Raw genomic sequence first — 8,912 nt, forward strand, 5'->3', positions numbered from 1 at the left:
CTAAGGACTAATCTAATCCATCTTCGAACATACATGAATGGTTAAGCTAAAAATGATTAAAGACAAAATCATTGGCATTAAACATATAAATGAATTTTTAAACTAAAACATGCTTAATAATTGACTAGGCATACTAATGTAAGGCTGATACTAATGCTAACTTAAGTAAATACAATCACAGTACCTCATTAACTAGTATGTAGACATTTAAACATCATACTCAAACTTAAATAAAGCCAATTCTGAAACTAATAACAGGCTTATGAGCTACTAATTACATACCTTATCTATTAACAAGTAAAACATGAATAGACATGCTAAATAGAAACAGACACAAAACTTAGCCTAATCACCAAAAAAAAAAACAACAACAAATGATGGGATAAACAACCCAAAATAACTGAAAATAACTTAAAGGATGAAAATTTACCTTTTGTGGTTATAGCCAAGGTCGAAAATGGAACAATGGGGAAATCCTCTTCTCCTCCACACCTCACAACCACACAACACAAACAAATCACAAATATTTTAGAAAATACCGACCAAGTTTAAACTAAAAAGGGTTTATGAGCGAATCACAACCCTAAGTATACCCGTATAAAGCAGTGTAAAACCAAAAGGTGGTTCTCCTAAAATTATACAAGTGTATGTATCTGTCTGTGTGTATAAAATGGTAGAAATTGGGGTTCTTTATATAGAACCCCCAAATTCTAGGATCTGAAGACCTCAACTGATGTGGGATAAGGGGTTTTAGGGGAAAATCCCTCCATTTCTCAAAAAACCAATCACAATCGAGTATTCAAAATCAAACAAGAAAAAATCCATCAATGAAAATGCAGAACAAGCAAAAAGGAGAGGGGCAACCTCACCTCTTGGTGTTTCTACGGTTGAGATGGATGAGAGAGAGAAAGAGCATTAATTTCTCTTGCCCAAAATGGACGAACAACAAAGTAGCTACATGGACGTACACTGTTCCGTTACTGATTTAGGCAAAAATGCAGAGAAGGAGCAGACGGCGCCTTAGGGTCTTTGACCCTTTATTTGTATACAAACATAATGTTTGTAGAAAGAGGTCGTTTAGTTACGTAACTCATAGACTTAAGGGGTCATTTTGGTTGTTGGGATGGGTCTAGCCGTTGGGCTGGGCTCGATCCTAAAATAAAAGAGAAAGGAGGGGCCCTATATATGTGTGTATATATATATATACACACACGAGATATACATGTATATCCATGTATATCCGTATACATATGCGTATATAGGGAGGGGCAAAAAGTGCCACTTTAACAAATAGCCAAAATAAAGCTGTCTATTAATTAAATATTTCCATTATGGCCAAAATTAAAATCAATTAGCCAATTGATTTATTTTAAAATACGGCCATATGCATAAAAAGACTAATTTTGTAATTATAACCTAATTAAATGTAACATCCCGTAAATTCGTATAGAGTGTGAAAGCATTGTATGAGTCCTTTGAAACCTTATATGTTGGGTTATGTGCATGAATTTAGGCTAAAGACCCAAGAGGAGATGGTCAAAATGAAAATTCACTGCAGTTTCACGAAAAGGAGGTTTGACGGTCGTCCTTTGTACCGTCGATCTGTTCGACGCTCCGTCCTTTGCACCGTAGAAAGTAAGGAAGAGAAAGTTGCTCACTGGAAATTTCATGACTTTGACGGAGCAGATCGACGCTCCGTCGTTTGTACCGTAGAATTGACCTAGCACAAAGACCATTCGACGGAGAAGATTGACGCTCCGTCGATCTGTTCGACTCTCCGTCGTTTGTACCGTCGATTGTTCCTGATGGGCTGAAATTATATAAGTTGCAAAATTTTAGTTTTCTTTCATTCTTTTCACTCTCAAAAACCCTAAGGACGAAAATATCTCTCTAGGGCTCCAACACTAAGGTAAGAACATCTTAATCATTGATTATCAATCCTAACATCAAATCCATGATTCTTAACATGATTCTTGTGACTAAAACCTAGGTTTGCAACATAATTCTTCCTAAAGTGATTCAAGCTAGGGTTTGGGTGTTCTTCACTAGAAAAGTGAATTGTTAAACTTTGTTTAACATACTAAGTTATGTCTCTCTTTTAAAAACCTTATTATGGATATATGTCTTCTTCTCAAAAGTTCGTTATTGAATAAAAAGGTGAACTTCTCATACAAAACCCTAATTCATGTTTTGATGGTGGTTGGTGTGCGTGTGGGGACAAGCCCGTATTCAACCTTAATTGTATTATCCTCTATATACGTATATGAAATCATAATCATTTTCTTCCATAAGAGATGATCAATAATGACGGTCAATTGTTGGTACTGATATTTTATAATGAACCATGACAATGGAATCTTGTTTAAAGAAGTGGAAACGTTTTCAAGATTATCTATGAAATTATGGATCTTTGTAATGGCACATTGAGCCTTAATGTTAATTGATGGTGTGACATACTTTGAGACAAATTGTGAATCGGCTTCTATGCTATGAACTTTGTTGTTGTGTTTGGCCTAGCTACTCGGGAGGAACGGTAGCCACTATGGATCCTAGTGTGATAATGCCTAGCCATTCGGGAGGAAGAGTGGCCACTTCCGGGTTCGCTACGTGGGGTGTGATTATGCCTAGATATTCGGGAGGAAGGATAGCCACCGTTGAATTTCATATTCCGGTGTGGTCTTTGTGACAAGGGAACCTCTATGGTCATCCCTTCGATGTGCTTGATTCTTGGGCCTGTATTGGTATGTGTGATATTCTTATTTTCTCACGGAATTGTTGTTTGTTAATTATGATCAATTGAAAGGCATATTTGAAGTTGTACCTTGACAAAAGGCCTTATAATCAGTTTTGATAATTCTTATTGAGATATACAAACTGAATAACTGTTCTTACATTGGTTTCACATGATCTTTAAGACTTATTTCTTTGTATTATGTACTCTATTTACTTATTACTGATTGTCCCCGAGGCACTCACTGAGTACGAAGTACTCAAGCATACAATTATTGTTTTTGATGGTATGTTAGGTAACGGAGAAGAGCAGGTTCTTGATACTCCAGGCGTTTAGGAAGGCCTTGCTGTTGCTGCTAATTTGGTGAGCCTACACATTCATTCGTGGGACACCCTATTTATTTATTTATTTATTTATTCATTATATGAGTTTTCCGGGCTGCGTCCCGATGAGTCAGACTATTATTCCTTTATCTTAGAAACTCTATAGTATACATTCTTGTGGGTAGTGGTTGAGTTATTGATTAACTCTCGGGCACATTGTTACGTTTGACTAAGTATTGATTACTAAAGAGTTCCGCTGATTTAATTCATAAATGCATAATTTGTTTACCTTTATTTTATAAACTGTTGGAGGAGAATGTTGAACCTGGCGGGTTCAAGTGTTATTATTGTGTCGTTTAGGTTCTTCCGATGTTGTTCATGATGTCGGATGCCGATCACGTCTAGGGTGGGTTTTGGGGCGTGACATTAACTTATGCCATGTAATTGGCTACTTCAAATATATCCACAATTACCAAATAATTTCAAATGCAATCACAATTAAGGACATAACCTAATGTAGCTAATTTTGAATCATAAATGCGAATGCAATTTGTAAAATTGAGGGGTAAATGATTCATTTATTTAATTAATCAATTTCTTGAATTAACGGAGTAAAATAGTTGTTAGTTTCACATTTAATCAACTTAAACCATTAATTGAGTAATTGTTTTGAATTATTTTTTGATTTAATTTGACAAGTACCTTAGTATTAAATGGTAAAATATGCACAGTAATTTTAAATGACTTAGAATATATATTTGAAATTATTTTTCCAAATGAAATGGAAAAATATTATCAAAATAATTTTGCAAAATTATTTTGGCTTATAAAATACATATTTCACTCTGTTTGAGATCCCAGAAATCCGAATAATTAAGTAAAATTACCGGAGGGTCAAAATTAGGTGTCAACAACTGCCCCTTCGCTGTTCAGAGATGGTAAGTCCATCCATGATCATCGAAATTTGACAAACCTGATTTTGGCCAACCAATTCCAAAATATCTCTCTTTTGATGCAATTTTCCAATTTATGGCTGGACTCTGGTCTCTGGGTTTCCTACATATCTTAGTCTATATGATAATTCAGGTCATTTGTAGTTCAACTCGATTAGAGGAAAAGGGTATCCGTTATGTGGGAATGCCTTTGTGTTTTTTGGTGTGTATCCGACCGGTTGTGGGGTTTTGGAAATAAAGCAAAAAGCTAGCAAAAATTCAAAACTCAATCCTGTGGCTATATGTGGTGTGGAGTGACCGCATCTCCTATCCAGAGAGCTTGACTCTCGTGGCACCCTATCTCGACCGGCTACCTAAGACAAAGTTCCACATTTGCTCCGGATGCGTTTGGGTCTGGTTTGACCAGCCTGATCCTCCTTGTCGGCTGCTAACCTATTTTCATCTGCTGGGTAACGTTGTGGTTGAACATTTGGTCCTTGTTTTTCTTTCACCACCCTTGCGTTGTTTTGATTGTACCTTCTTGGTTTCATCTTTATGCGGTGACGTTCTTGGCACCGTCTTGAATCAAATGACCATCTCGGCCCTGTGTCTTTTTTTTTACCACCCTCGCGTGGTTTTTGATGGCCCTCTTGGCTGTTCTCCTTAAAGTAAGTGACCTTCTTAGCACTGTTTTCTTTGCTAGACCCATCCGGTCATTGTATGAAATGGCCCTCTTGGCAGTTTGCTTTGAATGGCTCTCTTGGCAGTTTGTATGAATGACCCTCTTGGCTGTTCGTATGAATGGCCCTCTCGACAGTTTGGCACTCTTGGTGGTATGGCCCTCTTGGCTATTGTATGAATGACCCTCTGGGTAGTTTGTATCAATGGCCTTTTTGGCAGTTTGTATGACTTGCCCTTTTGGCAGTTTGATATGAATAGCCCTCTTGGCAGTTTGTATGAATGGCCTTCTTGGCAGTTTGTATGAATGGCTCTCTTGGCAATTTGATATGAATGACCCTCTTGGCAGTTTGATATGAATGAACCTCTTGGCAGTTTGTATGAATGGCCCTCTTGGCAGTTTGATATGAATGGCCCTCTGGGCATGCAAATGACAGATATGGCTCTCTCAGCCAGATCATCTTTCTTTCGTCCTTTTTGTCGGTATGGCCCTCATGGTCAGATGAGCTTTGTTCCTTTGTGACCCTTTTGGCCAGATTGTTGCTTTTGTGGCATTTTACTCTTTGTAGCCCTTTTGGCTAGATATTTTCTCTTGTGGCATTTTTGTCCTTTGTAGCCCTTTTGGCTAGGTATTTGCCCTTATGGAATTTTTGTCCTTTTGTAGCCCTGTTGGCTAGATAATTGCCGTTGTGGCATTTTTGTTCTTTGTAGCCCTTTTGGCAAGTTTCTGGTCCGGATCCTCCCCTGTTAAGTTGTTTTTACCTGTTTTACGTTAAAAATAAATAAAGTTAGTAATGAATGGTCGTCCTCCGGATGACACTGGAGACTTGCATTCAAAGAGTGTTAGTTTCCTATAAGGTTGATCCATGTCGCTGTCTTCTGCTGCGTCATGGTTTCGTCGTCTCGACTGTTTTCTTAGGCCCGATCATCTTGGGCTCGGTAGTTTGAGAGATGAATTTATCCTAAAATAAAATATTTTTGTAACTGTTGATCATAAGTTTTTCCAAAATTGTTCGTAAAAGAAATGTAATTTTCTAAAATTGTCTAAATTGGTTCTCATGACATGTGCATTTAAATGAGGACTCTTCCGCTCTTTCTTTGCGTCTGCTGGTTGAACCTTCAATGCCCTCGTGTTCCCCAGTTTAAAGCTCGCTTTGGCAAACTCTCGTGCTGAATCTTAATTTATGAAATTTTGAGTCCCTCTCAAAATTTCTGTCCCAGTTTTGGGCTTCGAGTTGGCTATCTCATAAGCTGAATTCTTTGAGGGAAGAAATTTTGAGATCTCAAAATTTCTGCCCCAGTTTGAGGTTTTGGATCAGCTAACTCTAGGCCGAACTTGTTGAAGGAATTTTTGAGATCCTCTCAAAAATTCTGCCCCAGTTGGGTATGTGTGGTAAACTCTTGTGCCAATTCAAAGTTCTTCTTGAAGCCTCATCTATGCGGCTTCCTAGGGGTTTCTTGGGTTTTTTGTTTGGTATGACCGAGCTCAAAGAGCGCCTACGTATCATGTCGCAACTGGAATCAGGTCGAACGTAGTTTGGAATATAAGTATTTAAGTTTTTTCATATTACAAGGAAATCATTTGTTTTTTTTTTATCTATTACAAAATGATTACAAGCAAATAAATAAATATTACAAACTGAGAAAAGTGTGTCTTCATGCGTAGTACCGCTTGATTGCATCTGAGTTGATTGCTTTGTGCCACTCTTGTGTCATGACCCAGATTGGAGGGCTATGACGGGCACCTGGCCTTACTTGCCGAGTACCACTAGACATACATCCATAACGTAATCATAAGCATAGGTGGGCCATTTGAGCCGCCATGAGATAACCTGCTGACTCACAAAAGTAATAGACTGAAATAAGACAAGTCTGAAAGGACTTATCTACATAAACAAGCTGGACATACTGTACGGGCTGACAGGGCCGTCATATACATCTACGCAATAATACATAAGCCGATAAGGCCATACAACATCCGGCTATACATAACTATCTACAAGCCTCTACTAGAGTACATGACATAAGGTGGTCGGGACAGGGCTCCGCCATACCCATACGTATGCATATATAACTATACTGACTCACAAGGCAACTACGAAACAAGTGGAGCGCAACAACACAGTTTGTTGAGCTGATATCCTACTGAGTGAGCTGTCAATTTATATCTCAAGACATACGGGCATGAAATGCAGCGTCCCCTAGGAAAAAAGAGCGCTAGTACGAATAATGTACCAAGTACGTAAAGTATGAAAATAGCATAATAGAGACATAAAAATAACATGAGACAAAAGAGTGTTAACCTGTACGTCTGAATGCCTCTGAGGGTGTATGACATGTATGCTTTCATTTAAAAATATATACATATATATAATCCACACTATGGGGATGCATCATCATCATTAAGCCACTTTTTGGGGCTATCATCATCGTGCCGTACCCAACTGCAGTGGTGTGCACAATAGGTGCCATACCTGGTCGACTATAGCGCGGCTTGGTGTCATAAAATAGATACATATATATCTATAATGCATGAATGATACAAAGACAATCTGTACCTATCGGAGTGACGTAAGGTCGTTGCACATCCGATTAACATTATGGAGCTAACATAGTCAACATAGCATACGTTTAAAGGTCAAAGAACATGAGACATAATAAACATCATCAACATGACATACTTTGTGAATCAATAGACCGTAGGATCTGAATAGGAGTCTTAGCACAGAAACAAGAGACATAAGCTTCTAGTATTTCTAAGGGTAGAGTCGTTATGAATATCGCTTGTTTACATTTCGTTTCATTCGGTTCATGCCAAGAGAAGGAAGAGATTAGCCTTAAAATACCTGTATGATCCCCTCCTTGGTCTATAATTAAGCTCGCAGAATCTCCTCGCGTCTACAATAAGAGAAATGAGATCGTCGTCAACAAACAGTGTCACAACTATCATACTTTGCTATACCTGGCCGACTATAGCGCGGCTCGGTAATATATATATATATATATATATATATATATATATATATATATATATATATATATATATATATATTATGAATACAATAAAGAAAATTTGTACCTATCGGAGTGACGTAAGGTCGTTGCACCTCCGATTAACATTATGGAGGTAACATAGTCAACATAGCATACCTTTAAAGATCAAAGAACATGAGAAACATAGCATACCTTTAAAGATCAAAGAACATGAGACATAATCAACATCATCAACATGACATACTTTGTGAATCAATAGATGATAGGATCTCAATAGGAGTCTTAGCATAGAAACAAGAGACATAAGCTTCTAGTATTTCTAAGAGTAGAGTCGTTATGAATATAGTTCGTTCATGTTTCATTTCATTTGGTTCATGCCAAGAGAAGGAAGATGTTAGCCTTAACATACCTGTATGATCCCCTCCTTACTCTATGATTAAGCTCGCAGAGTCTCCTCGCATCTACAATAAGAGAAATGATATCATCATCGACAAACAGTGTCGCAACTATCATACTTTGCTAATCTTATAACCGACGAAAAATTCAGGCGGCACCTCCCCTGTTTCTACTACATCCCAAAAGCCACAAAGGGTCATCAGTAGCCCAACAACACCAACAACAACACCCAACAATAGCAACAACTATAATATAATCCAATATAAACCTCTTCGATTACTCTAAGAATCATATCGAGCAGCAAGCTCGTTTTAACGAATAACAAAGCATAATTCGAACCCAATTCTTCTATACTTCCCAGGGGGGTCACCCATCCTAGTACTACTCTGGCCCAAGCACGCTTAACCTCGGAGTTCTGATGGAATCAGGTGCATTAGTCTTTGGTATGATCGCATCCATCCTATTGCGTGGCCTTTATCACGTGACCTAAAATAAGTTGAAGTTTTAACGGATCCCGAGAAAAATTCCGGTCATGCATCTGTTATACCCCGAAAAAATTTCCCGTTGATGCACAGTGGATAGGCTAATGAGGAATATGAAGTACACGATGTTTCAATAGGTAAGAAATAGCAATTGATGATTCTAGATGAGATTTGAAAGACGTTCGATGTTAGACGAGAAAGATTGCCAAGAGAAGGCAAAGCTTACGATAAGTACCGGAAGGAATTTATGAGCAACGAGTTAATGGTGACTTAAAGATATTATGAGGAAGAGTTATAACATCCCTTAGATTGGTATTGAGGTGTTAGACAAGTGCCAAGAAGGTTCCATAAGGATTGGAGATCAAACGAGTCGACG

General features: G+C 38.0%; 1 long non-coding RNA gene across 1 annotated transcript; it reads right to left on the minus strand.

Moving 5' to 3' along the window:
* Positions 1–240: 240 nt before the first annotated feature.
* Positions 241–1,129, minus strand: LOC132043278 (uncharacterized). The gene is made up of 2 exons (XR_009411759.1): positions 870–1,129; positions 241–492 (listed from the first exon to the last, which is right to left on the minus strand). It is a non-coding gene; the product is annotated as an uncharacterized LOC132043278 (long non-coding RNA).
* Between the last annotated feature and the right edge of the window lie 7,783 nt (positions 1,130–8,912).

This window comes from Lycium ferocissimum, unplaced genomic scaffold (assembly GCF_029784015.1).
Source record: "Lycium ferocissimum isolate CSIRO_LF1 unplaced genomic scaffold, AGI_CSIRO_Lferr_CH_V1 ctg22477, whole genome shotgun sequence".
Lineage (NCBI taxonomy): Eukaryota > Viridiplantae > Streptophyta > Magnoliopsida > Solanales > Solanaceae > Lycium > Lycium ferocissimum.